The sequence below is a fragment of the Rhinoraja longicauda genome, chromosome 5 (genome assembly GCF_053455715.1).
Source record: "Rhinoraja longicauda isolate Sanriku21f chromosome 5, sRhiLon1.1, whole genome shotgun sequence".
NCBI lineage: Eukaryota > Metazoa > Chordata > Chondrichthyes > Rajiformes > Arhynchobatidae > Rhinoraja > Rhinoraja longicauda.
In genome coordinates, this window is record NC_135957.1 from 85,830,537 (window position 1) to 85,841,622 (window position 11,086).

The following is an 11,086-nucleotide window of genomic DNA, read 5'->3' on the forward strand; positions in this document are numbered from 1 at the left end:
GATCATTCTCAATCAGTACCCCGTTCCTGCCTTCTCCCCATACCCCCTGACTCCGCTATCCTTAAGAGCTCTATCTAGCTCTCTCTTGAATGCATTCAGAGAATTGGCCTCCACTGCCTTCTGAGGCAGAGAATTCCACAGATTCACAACTCTCTGACTGAAAATGTTTTTCCTCATCTCAGTTCTAAATGGCCTACCCCTTATTCTTAAACTGTGGCCCTTGTTCTGGACTCCCCCAACATTGGGAACATGTTTCCTGCCTCTAACGTGTCCAACCCCTTAATAATCTTATACGTTTCGATAAGATCTCCTCTCACCCTTCTAAATTCCAGTGTATACAAGCCTAGTCGCTCCAGTCTTTCAACATATGACAGTCCCGCCATTTCAGGAATTAACCTAGTAAACCTACGCTGCACGCCCTCAACAGCAAGAATATCCTTCCTCAAATTTGGAGACCAAAACTGCACACAGTACTCCAGGTGCGGTCTCACTAGGGCCCTGTACAACTGCAGAAGGACCTCTTTGCTCCTATACTCAACTCCTCTTGTTATGAGGCCAACATTCCATTGGCTTTCTTCACTGCCTGCTGTACCTGCATGCTTCCTTTCAGTGACTGATGCACTAGGACACCCAGATCTCGTTGTACGTCCCCTTTTCCTAACTTGACACCATTCAGATAATAATCTGCCTTCCTATTCTCACCACCAAAGTGGATAACCTCACTTATCCACATTAAACTGCATCTGCCATGCATCCGCATACTCACACAACCTGTCCAAGTCACCCTGCAACCTCATAGCATCTTCCTCACAGTTCACACTGCCACCCAGCTTTGTATCATCTGCAAATTGGTTAATCCCTTTAATCCCTTCATCCAAGTCATTGATGTATATTGTAAATAGCTGCGGTCCCAGCACCGAGCCTTGCGTTACCCCACTAGTCACTGCCTGCCATTCTGAAAGGGACCCATTTATCCCCACTCTTTGCATGCAGGTGCAGCAGACAGTGAAGAAAGCGAATGGTATGTTGGCATTCATAGCGAGGGGATTTGAGTATAGGAGCAGGGAGGTTCTGCTGCAGTTGTACAGGGCATTGGTGAGACCGCACCTGGAGTATTGCGTACAGTTTTGGTCTCCTAATCTGAGGAAAGACATTCTTGCCATAGAGGGAGTACAGAGAAGGTTCGCCAGATTGATTCCTGGGATGGCAGGACTTTCATATGAAGAAAGACTGGATAGACTCGGCTTGTACTCGCTGGAATTTAGAAGATTGAGGGGGGATCTTATAGAAACTTACAAAATTCTTAAGGGGTTGGACAGGCTAGATGCAGGAAGATTGTTCCCGATGTTGGGGAAGTCCAGAACAAGGGGTCACAGTTTAAGGATAAGGGGGAAGTCTTTTAGGACCGAGATGAGAATGTTTTTTTTCACACAGAGAGTGGTGAATCTGTGGAATTCTCTGCCACAGAAGGTAGTTGAGGCCAGTTCATTGGCTATATTTAAGAGGGAGTTAGATGTGGCCCTTGTGGCTAAAGGGATCAGGGGGTATGGAGAGAAGGCAGGTACGGGATACTGAGTTGGATGATCAGCCATGATCATAATGAATGGCGATGCAGGCTCGAAGGGCCGAATGGCCTACTCCTGCACCTATTTTCTATGTTTCTATGTTTCTAAGCCGGGTCTCTGGCGCTGTGAGGCAGCAACTCTACCGCTGCGCCACCCTTGTTGCAGATTAAGATTCTCTTTTTCATTTGTGTCTGTTATTCTCTGGAGGCTCTGTGGTGACGTGTCCCCAGGCTTACATTTTGTTCTCTATCTTGAATCCTGAATGACCGTGGTGTGGTTTACATATGGCTTGTGTATCTCCGCCTACCTCTGTACAGCTTTGCATGGGCAGTCTCAGAGGGCACCTTGATGATGTGTACATTTTACCCTCGTAGAAGCATTATGCTTCATTCCACAGACTACACAAGGCTCAATCCTAGGCCCCATTCTCTTTTCTCTATACATGCTCCCCCTTGGCCAAATCATTCAAAGGCACGGCATTTCTTTCCACTGCTATGCCGATGACACTCAGCTTTACCTCCCCCTGAAACCCAACAACCAGTCAAATTTAAACAGCCTCTCACACTGCCTTGAGGACATAAAATGTTGGATGGCACAGAACTTCCTCCAATTAAATGAGAGCAAGTCTGAGGTCATCCTATTCGGCCCCCCCGACTCCATCAAATTGATAACAGGCAGTCTTGGAAGCCTATCCTGCCTAGTCAAACCGCATGTCAAAAACCTCGGCATGATATTTGACTCTGCATTAAAATTTGATAAGCAAGTCAACGCTGTGGTAAAAGCCAGCTTCTTCCAACTTCGAACCATAGCTAAAATCAAACCTTTCCTCAAATTCGACGACACAGAAAAAATCATTCACGCTTTCATTTCCTCCCGCCTAGACTACTGCAACTCCCTATACACTGGGATCAGCCAATCTTCCCTGTCCCGCCTGCAACTGGTCCAAAACGCCGCAGCGAGACTCCTGACGGGTACCCGTAAAAGGGACCACATCACCCCGATTCTGGCCTCTCTCCACTGGCTCCCTGTACGGTACAGAATCAACTTCAAGCTCCTCCTATTCACGTATAAAGCCATAAATGGACACTCCCCCCCCTACATCAAAAATCTTCTAACCCCCCTCTCTAACTCCAGGTCCCTCAGATCGGCCGACTTGGGGCTATTCACTATCCCACGGTCTAGGCTTAAACTCAGGGGTGACCGCGCTTTTGCGGTTGCAGCTCCTAGACTGTGGAACAGCATCCCTCTCCCGATCAGAACTGCCCCCTCCATCGACTCCTTTAAGTCCAGGCTCAAAACATATTTCTACTCCCTAGCGTTTGAGGCTCATTGAGGAGGCGCTGTGAACTGTTTGCGTGCTACTGTATGTTTTCATTTTTTTTTCTATTGGAACCTAATCAAATGTACAGCACTTTGGTCAACGTGGGTTGTTTTTAAAACTTGACTTGACTTGACACGAGTCTTGTGTTGTAGAACCATAGTCACAGAAAATATATGCAGGAGGAGGCCATTCGGCCCTTCGAGCCAGCACCATCATTCATCGTGATCGTGGCTGATCGTTCACAATCAATAACCCGTGCCTGCCTTCTCCCCATATCCATTGATTCCACTGGCCCCTAGAGCTCTATCTAACTCTCTTTTAAATTCATCCAGTGAATTGGCCTCCACTTCCCTCTGTGGCAGAGAATTCCACAAATTCACAACTCTCTCGGTGAAAAAGTTTCTTCTCACCTCAGTTTTAAATGACCTCCCCTTTATTCTAAGACTGTGGCCCCTGGTTCTGGACTCCCCCAACATTGGGAACATTTTTCCTGCATCTAGCCTGTCCAGTCCTTTTATAATTTTATATGTCTCTATAAGATCCCCTCTCATCCTTCTAAACTCCAGCGAATACAAGCCTAGTCTTTTCAATCTTTCCTAATATGACAGTACGGCCATCCCAGGGATCAATCTCGTGAACCTACGCTGCACTGCCTCAATTACAAGGATATCCTTCCTCAAATTAGGAGACCAAAACAGTACACAATACTCCAGATGTGGTCTTACCAGGGCCCTATACAACTGCAGAAGAACCTCTTTACTCCGATACTGAAATCCTCTCGTTATGAAGGCCAGCATGCCATTAGCTTTCTTCACTGCCTGCTGTACCTGCATGCCAACTTTCAGTGACTGGTGTACAAGGACACCCAGGTCTCGCTGCACCTCCCCCTTACCTAACCTGACACCATTGAGATAATAATCTGCCTCCTTGTTTTTGCCGCCAAAGTGGATAACCTCACATTTATCTATATTATGTAAGAAAATAACTGCAGATGCTTGTACAAATGGAAGGTATTTATTTCACAAAATGCTGAAGTAACTCAGCAGGTCAGGCAGCATCTCAGGAGAGGAATGGGTGACGTTTCGGGTCGAGACCCTTCTTCAGACTGATTATCTATATTATACTGCATCTGCCTCGCATCTGCCCACTGGCTAGCTATTGGCTAGTTTATATTCGTGCTTCATCTTTTCTCTCAGTCAGAAGAAGGGTCTCGACCCGAAACGTCACCCATTCCTTCTCTCCTGAGATGCTGCCTATACATTAATGACTTAGACGAAGGGATTAAAAGTACCATTAGCAAATTTGCAGATGATACTAAGTTGGGGGGTAGTGTGAATTGTGAGGAAGATGCAATAACGCTGCAGGGTGACTTGGACAGGTTGTGTGAGTGGGCGGATACATGGCAGATGCAGTTTAATGTAGGTAAGTGTGAGGTTATTCACTTTGGAAGTAAGAATAGAAAGGCAGATTATTATCTGAATGGTGTCAAGTTAGGAGGAGGGGGAGTTCAACGAGATCTGGGTGTCCTAGTGCATCAGTCAATGAAAGGAAGCATGCAGGTTCAGCAGGCAGTGAAGAAAGCCAATGGAATGTTGGCCTTCGTAACAAGAGGAGTTGAGTATAGGAGCAAAGAGGTCCTTCTACAGTTGTACCGGGCCCTGGTGAGACCGCACCTGGAGTACTGTGTGCAGTTTTGGTCTCCAAATTTGAGGAAGGATATTCTTGCTATGGAGGGCGTGCAGCGTAGGTTCACTAGGTTAATTCCCAGAATGGCGGGACTGTCGTATGTTGAAAGGCTGGAGCGATTGGGCTTGTATACACTGGAATTTAGAAGGATGAGGGGGGATCTTATTGAAACATATAAGATAATTAGGGGATTGGACACATTAGAGGCAGATAACATGTTCCCAATGTTGGGGGAGTCCAGAACAAGGGGCCACAGTTTGAGAATAAGGGGTAGGCCATTTAGAACGGAGATGAGGAAGAACTTTTTCAGTCAGAGGGTGGTGAAGGTGTGGAATTCTCTGCCTCAGAAGGCAGTGGAGGCCAGTTCGTTGGATGCTTTCAAGAGAGAGCTGGATAGAGCTCTTAAGGATAGCGGAGTGAGGGGGTATGGGGAGAAGGCAGGAACGGGGTACTGATTGAGAGTGATCAGCCATGATCGCATTGAATGGCGGTGCTGGCTCGAAGGGCTGAATGGCCTACTCCTGCACCTATTGTCTATTGTCTATTGTCTATTGTCTATTGACCCGCTGAGTTACTCCAGCATTCTGTGATACCTTCGATTTGTACCAGCATCTGCAGTTATTTTCCTACATAAAGTCCAGTCTGATCATTTCAAGAGGGCTGTGTACAAAAACCGGGATGTAATGCTGAGGCTCTATAAGGCACTGGTCAGGCCTCATTTGGAATATTGTGAGCAATGTTGGGCCCCATATCTGTGGAAGGATGTGCTGGCTCTGGAGAGGGTCCAGAGGAGGTTTACGAGAACGATCCCAGGAATGACTGGGTTAACGTATGATAAGCGTTTGTCGGCACTGGGCCTGTACTCACTGGGGTTTAGAAGGATGAGGTGGGACCTCATTGAAACCTACAGAACAGTGAGCGGCCTGGATAGAGTGGATGTGGAGAGGATGTTTCCACTAGTGGGAGAGTCTAGGACTAGAGGCCACAGCCTCAGAATTAAAGTACGTTCCTTTAGGAAGGAGAAGAGGAAACATTTATTTAGTCAGAGGGTGGTGAATCTGTGGAATTCTTTGCCACAGACGGCTGTGGAGGCCAAGTCAGTGGATATTTTTAAGGCAGCGATAGATAGATTCTTGATTAGTGCGGGTGTCAGAGGTTACGGGGAGAAAGCAGGAGAATGGGGATAGGAGGGAGAGATAGATCAGCCGTGATTGAATGGTGGAGTAGACTTGATGGGCCGAATGGACTAATTCTGCTCCTATCAGTTATGACCTTATGACAATAGACAATAGACAATAGACAATAGGTGCAGGTTTAGGCCATTCGGCCCTTCGAGCCAGCACCACTATTCAATGTGATCATGGCTGATCATTTTCAATCAGTACCCCGTCCCTGCCTTCTCCCCATACCCCCTGACTCCGCTATCCTTAAGAGCTCTATCCAGCTCTCTCTTGAATGCATTCAGAGAATTGGCCTCACTGCCTTCTGAGGCAGAGAATTCCAGAGAATGACCAAAGATAGTCAGAGGGTCTCCAATGAGGAGACCTGTGTCTCTGTGTCTCTGTGTCTCTGTGACTCTGTGTCTCTGTGTCTCTGTGTCCCTGTGTCCCTGTGACTGTGTCTCTGTGTCTGTGTCTCTGTGTCTGTGTCTCTGTGTCTCTGTGTCTCTGTGTCTCCGTGTCTCCGTGTCTCTGTGTCTCCGTGTCTGTGTCTCTGTGTCTGTGTCTCTGTGACTCTGTGTCCCTGTGTCTGTGTCTGTGTGTCTGTGTCTCTGTGTCTCTGTGTCTCTGTGTCTCCGTGTCTCCGTGTCTCTGTGTCTCTGTGTCCCTGTGTCTCTGTGTCTCCGTGTCTCCGTGTCTCCGTGTCTCCGTGTCTCCTGTGTCTCTGTGTCTCTGTGTCCCTGTGTCTCTGTGTCTCTGTGTCTCTGTGTCTCTGTGTCTCCGTGACTCCGTGTCTCCGTGTCTCCGTGTCTCCGTGTCTCCGTGTCTCCGTGTCTCTGTGTCTCTGTGTCTCTGTGTCTCTGTGTCTCTGTGTCCCTGTGTCTCTGTGTCTCTGTGTCCCTGTGTCTCTGTGTCTCCGTGACTCTGTGACTCTGTGACTCTGTGACTCATGGTCTATGTCCGTATGATTCCAGAATGCCTCTAATGGATGCCACATTCTGGAGTTATTTACGGACTCACACACACGCTGTTAGACAGCATCTAATCCTTAGCGACACCACGCTGCGTCGTCCAAGGCTGTTCACTCACGGGATCCATTACACCCACAGCGATGAAGCAGGGCCTCTCCCAACACTGGGAGTCGGCTGTTCATAACAATCACAACCGCATTCTTCTCAAAGGGTAAAATGTTCCCATTGGCCCCTGGGTAGGGTTCTCCATGATGAAATTGAATCTACAGAAACGGTGCCAAGATACAGCAACTGTGCAAGATAATGTCACTGTGCTGAGCAAGAGTCAAGGGCCAAACGTGCTTCATTGTCCTACTAGACCAAGTGGACCCGTTGGTCCCAAACCTTTTCTCTCTCCCTCCTCCTTTTCTCCCTCCCATCCTCCTCCCTCCCCTCCCTCCCCTCCCTCCCCTCCCTCCCTCCCTCCCTCCCTCCCTCCCTCCCTCCACCTCCCTCCCTCCCTCCCTCCCTCCCTCCCTCCCTCCCTCCCTCCCTCCCTCCCTCCCTCCCTCCCTCCCTCTCCTCCCCCTCCTCCACCCTCTCCCCCACTCCTTCCCCCCCCCTCCTAGGAGATAGATTTAAACTTTAAATGTGAATAGCTAAAAATATAACACCGATTTCAATGAAACTTCTTCCATTAGTACCGAAGGGATGACGGTGAGTAAGGTGGGGCCTACAACTGTTGCGCTGTCGTGTACCGTTTTGGCTGTAGTTCAGGAACAAACAAACAAACAAACGAGAGTTTAGTGTACAGATTTAGAGTTCACATTTCATAAGTTCATAAGTTCAAAAGTTATAGGAGCAGAAATTAGGCCATTCGGCCCATCAAGTCCACTCCATCATTCAACCACGGCTGATCTATCTCTCCACCTCAACACCATTCTCCTGCCTTCTCCCCATAACTCCTGACACCCGCACTAATCAAGAACCTATCTATCTTTGGCTTAAAAATACCCAATGACTTGGCCTCAACAGCCGTCTGTGGCAATGAATTTCCACAGATTCACCACCCTCTGGCTAGAGAAATCCATCTTCATCTCCATTGTAAAAGTACGTCCTTTAATTCTGAGGCTGTGCCCTCTGGGTCCTAGACTCTGCCACTAGTGGAAACATCCTCTCCACATCCACTCTATCCAGGCCGCTCACTGTCTCGGTAGGCTTTAATGAGGTCCCCCCCTCATCCGTCTAAACTCCAGGTCATTGTGCTCCATTATTAACAGTGGCCTTGCAGCCTCCTGTGAAGGTGTGACGTTAGGTACTCTGGTTAACATAATTGCCGCAAGTGTGTGTGTAGGATGGTGTTAGTGTGCGGGGATCGCTGGGGCGGCGCGGACTCGGTGGGCCGAAGGGCCTGTTCCGCGCTGTATCTCTAAACTAAAACTAAACCTTGCCGTTTGCAGGTGTGTGGGGGGGCAAGTCTTTGTGTATTTCTTAAGCGGAGATTGGTCCTTGATTAGTAAGGGCGTCAAAAGTCACGGGGAAAAGGCCGTAGATTGATGCTGAGAGAGAGAGATAGGTCAGCCATGATTGAATGGCAAAGCAGTCTCAATGGACTGAAGGGGCCCAATTCTGGTCCTACGAGCTTATGAGCTTCTGAACAATAATCGTAATTGAGCAGCAATTGGGTGAAATGTTGGCTCTAACTTGATGGCTTTTCCAATCCAGTTAAAATAAAATAATCATCCATAAAGTCCAAAGTTCTGAGCAAAGTTTATGCTTCCAAAGAGCGCAGCTGATTAGCAGCGCCATCTCATCAGCACCTCTGTTCATTGTCGAAACAAAATAGTTGTGGACAGCTCCTTAAGAAGTCAGAAAGGGAGATAGATAACCAGCGATAATCTATCCATTAACTGGCAAATGGGACACAGAAGTGCTGGAGTAACTCAGCGGGTCAGGCATTGCATAAACAAAAGGTGTCCGGAAACATAATGAGATTTCTGATAAGTCTTAAAAGATGAAAGGCATTGAGCTCTGAAGTGTGCTAATCCTTAAGTGTGTTGGGGAAATTATACTTTAGAGATACAGTGTGGAAACAGGCCCTTCGGCTGACTGAGTCCACACTGCGTTTTGCTGTGATCTGTTCGTTTCTCAAACTAATAAACTAATTAGTAATTAGTTAGCTCTTGGTGAACAATAAGTCTTCGAATCCCGTGATCTTAAATGCCAATCAATTTCTTGTGAAGACACAGAAATATAGAAAATAGGTGCAGGAGGAGGCCCTTTGGCCCTTCGAGCCAACAACGCCAGTTTAAATTCCTTTTGGAATATTTTGGAGGACCTAGAGACAATAACTGGATGCTGGGTTTACACCAGAAACAGACGCAAAAAGCTGGAGTAACTCAGCGGGTCAGGCACCATCTCTGGAGAAAAGGCATTGGTGACATAGAAACATAGAAAATAGGTGCAGGAGGAGGCTATTCGGCCCCTTCGAGCCAGCACTGCCATTCATTGTGATCATGGCTGATCATCCACAATCAGTAACCTGTGCCTGCCTTCTCCCCATACCCCTTGATTCTGCTAGCCCCCCAGAGCTCTATCTCAATGACCCTTGATCCCATTTGTCAAACAATATTTCTGTGCTTAGAAGATAGGGGAAGCATGACCCAGTGACACAACTACTATCTACCTCACTGGAGACACTCGAAACATCTTTGATCAGACTTTACTGAACTTTATCTTCCACTAAACGTTATTCCCTTTATCACGTGTTCCTAATTTATTTTCATTTCTCCAAATCCTTTCATTTACAAAAAAATTGCCTTGTTTCATCTTCCACGTCTCAATGGTCTAATTCTGCTCCTATCATGTATGGACAGGCAGAGATAGATAGATTCTTGATTAATGCGGGTGTCAGGGGTTACGGAGAAGAAGCAGGAGAATGGGGTTAGGAGGGAGAGATAGATCGGCCATGTTTGAATGGCGGAGTAGACTCGAGGGGCCGAATGGCCTCATTCTGCTCCTATGACAGAATTCTTTATGTACTTATCTTCTTAACATTCAATTCATTCTTATAATTATCTTCAACTGTAGTTAATTATTTCCATCTCTTGGTATCGTTTCACAGACCAGAGGAGACAGTTAGCTATTATAATTAATCATCAGAATGGTGTCAAGTTAGGAAAAGGGGCCGTACAACGAGATCTGGGTGTCCTAGTGCATCAGTCACTGAAAGGAAGCATGCAGATACAGCAGGCAGTGAAGAAAGCCAATGGAATGTTGGCCTTCATAACAAGAAGAGTTGAGTATAGGAGCAAAGAGGTCCTTCTGCAGTTGTACAGGGCCCTAGTGAGACCGCACCTGGAGTACTGTGTGCAGTTTTGGTCTCCAAATTGAGGAAGGATATTCTTGCTATTGAGGGCGTGCAGCGTAGGTTTACTAGGTTAATTCCCAGAATGGCGGGACTGTCGTATGTTGAAAGACTGGAGCGACTAGGCTTGTATACACTGGAATTTAGAAGGATGAGAGGAGATCTTATTGAAACATATAAGACTATTAAGGGATTGGACATGCTAGAGGCAGGAAACATGTTCCCAATGTTGGGGGAGTCCAGAACCAGGGGCCACAGTTTAAGAATAAGGGGTCGGCCATTTAGAATGGAGATGAGGAAAAACATTTTTAGTTGTGAATCTGTGGAATTCTTTGCTGCAGAGGGCAGTGGAGGCCAATTCTCTGAATGAATTTAAAAGAGAGTTAGATAGAGCTCTAGGGGCTAGTGGAATCAAGGGATATGGGGAGAAGGCAGGCACGGGTTACTGATTGTGGATGATCAGCCATTGAATGGTGGTGCTGGCACGAAGGGCCAAATGGCCTCCTCCTGCACCTATTTTCTATGTTTCAATGTTTCTATGAATAGATCGGGTAAATACATACTCTTTTACCGAGAGTAGTGGAATCAAAACTAGAGGACATAGGTTTAAGGTGAGGTGAGGAAGATTTAATAGGAACCTGAGTGACACACACTAGGGACAATTTTTACATTTACACCAAGCCAATTAACCTACAAAACCGCACGTCTTTGGAGTGTGGGAGGAAACCGGAGCACCCGGAGAAAACAGACGCAGGTCACGGGGAGAACGTACAAACTCCGTACAGACAGCGCCCGTAGTCAGGATGGAACCCGGGTCTCCGGCGCTGTGAGGCAGCAACTCTACCGCTGCACCACCGTGCCACTGGGTAGTAAAATGAAGGTGAATTTGCACAGAAGCTGAATTTTAAACCATAATTTGGCTTGCTGCTTGGCCTAGAAAGCTTTAGCTGTAAATCATTTTGGATTTGACTATGTTTATAATCAAATCAAATGGAGTGACCCCAAGCTCAGTTAGTTTTCTGGCTCCATAAGATCAC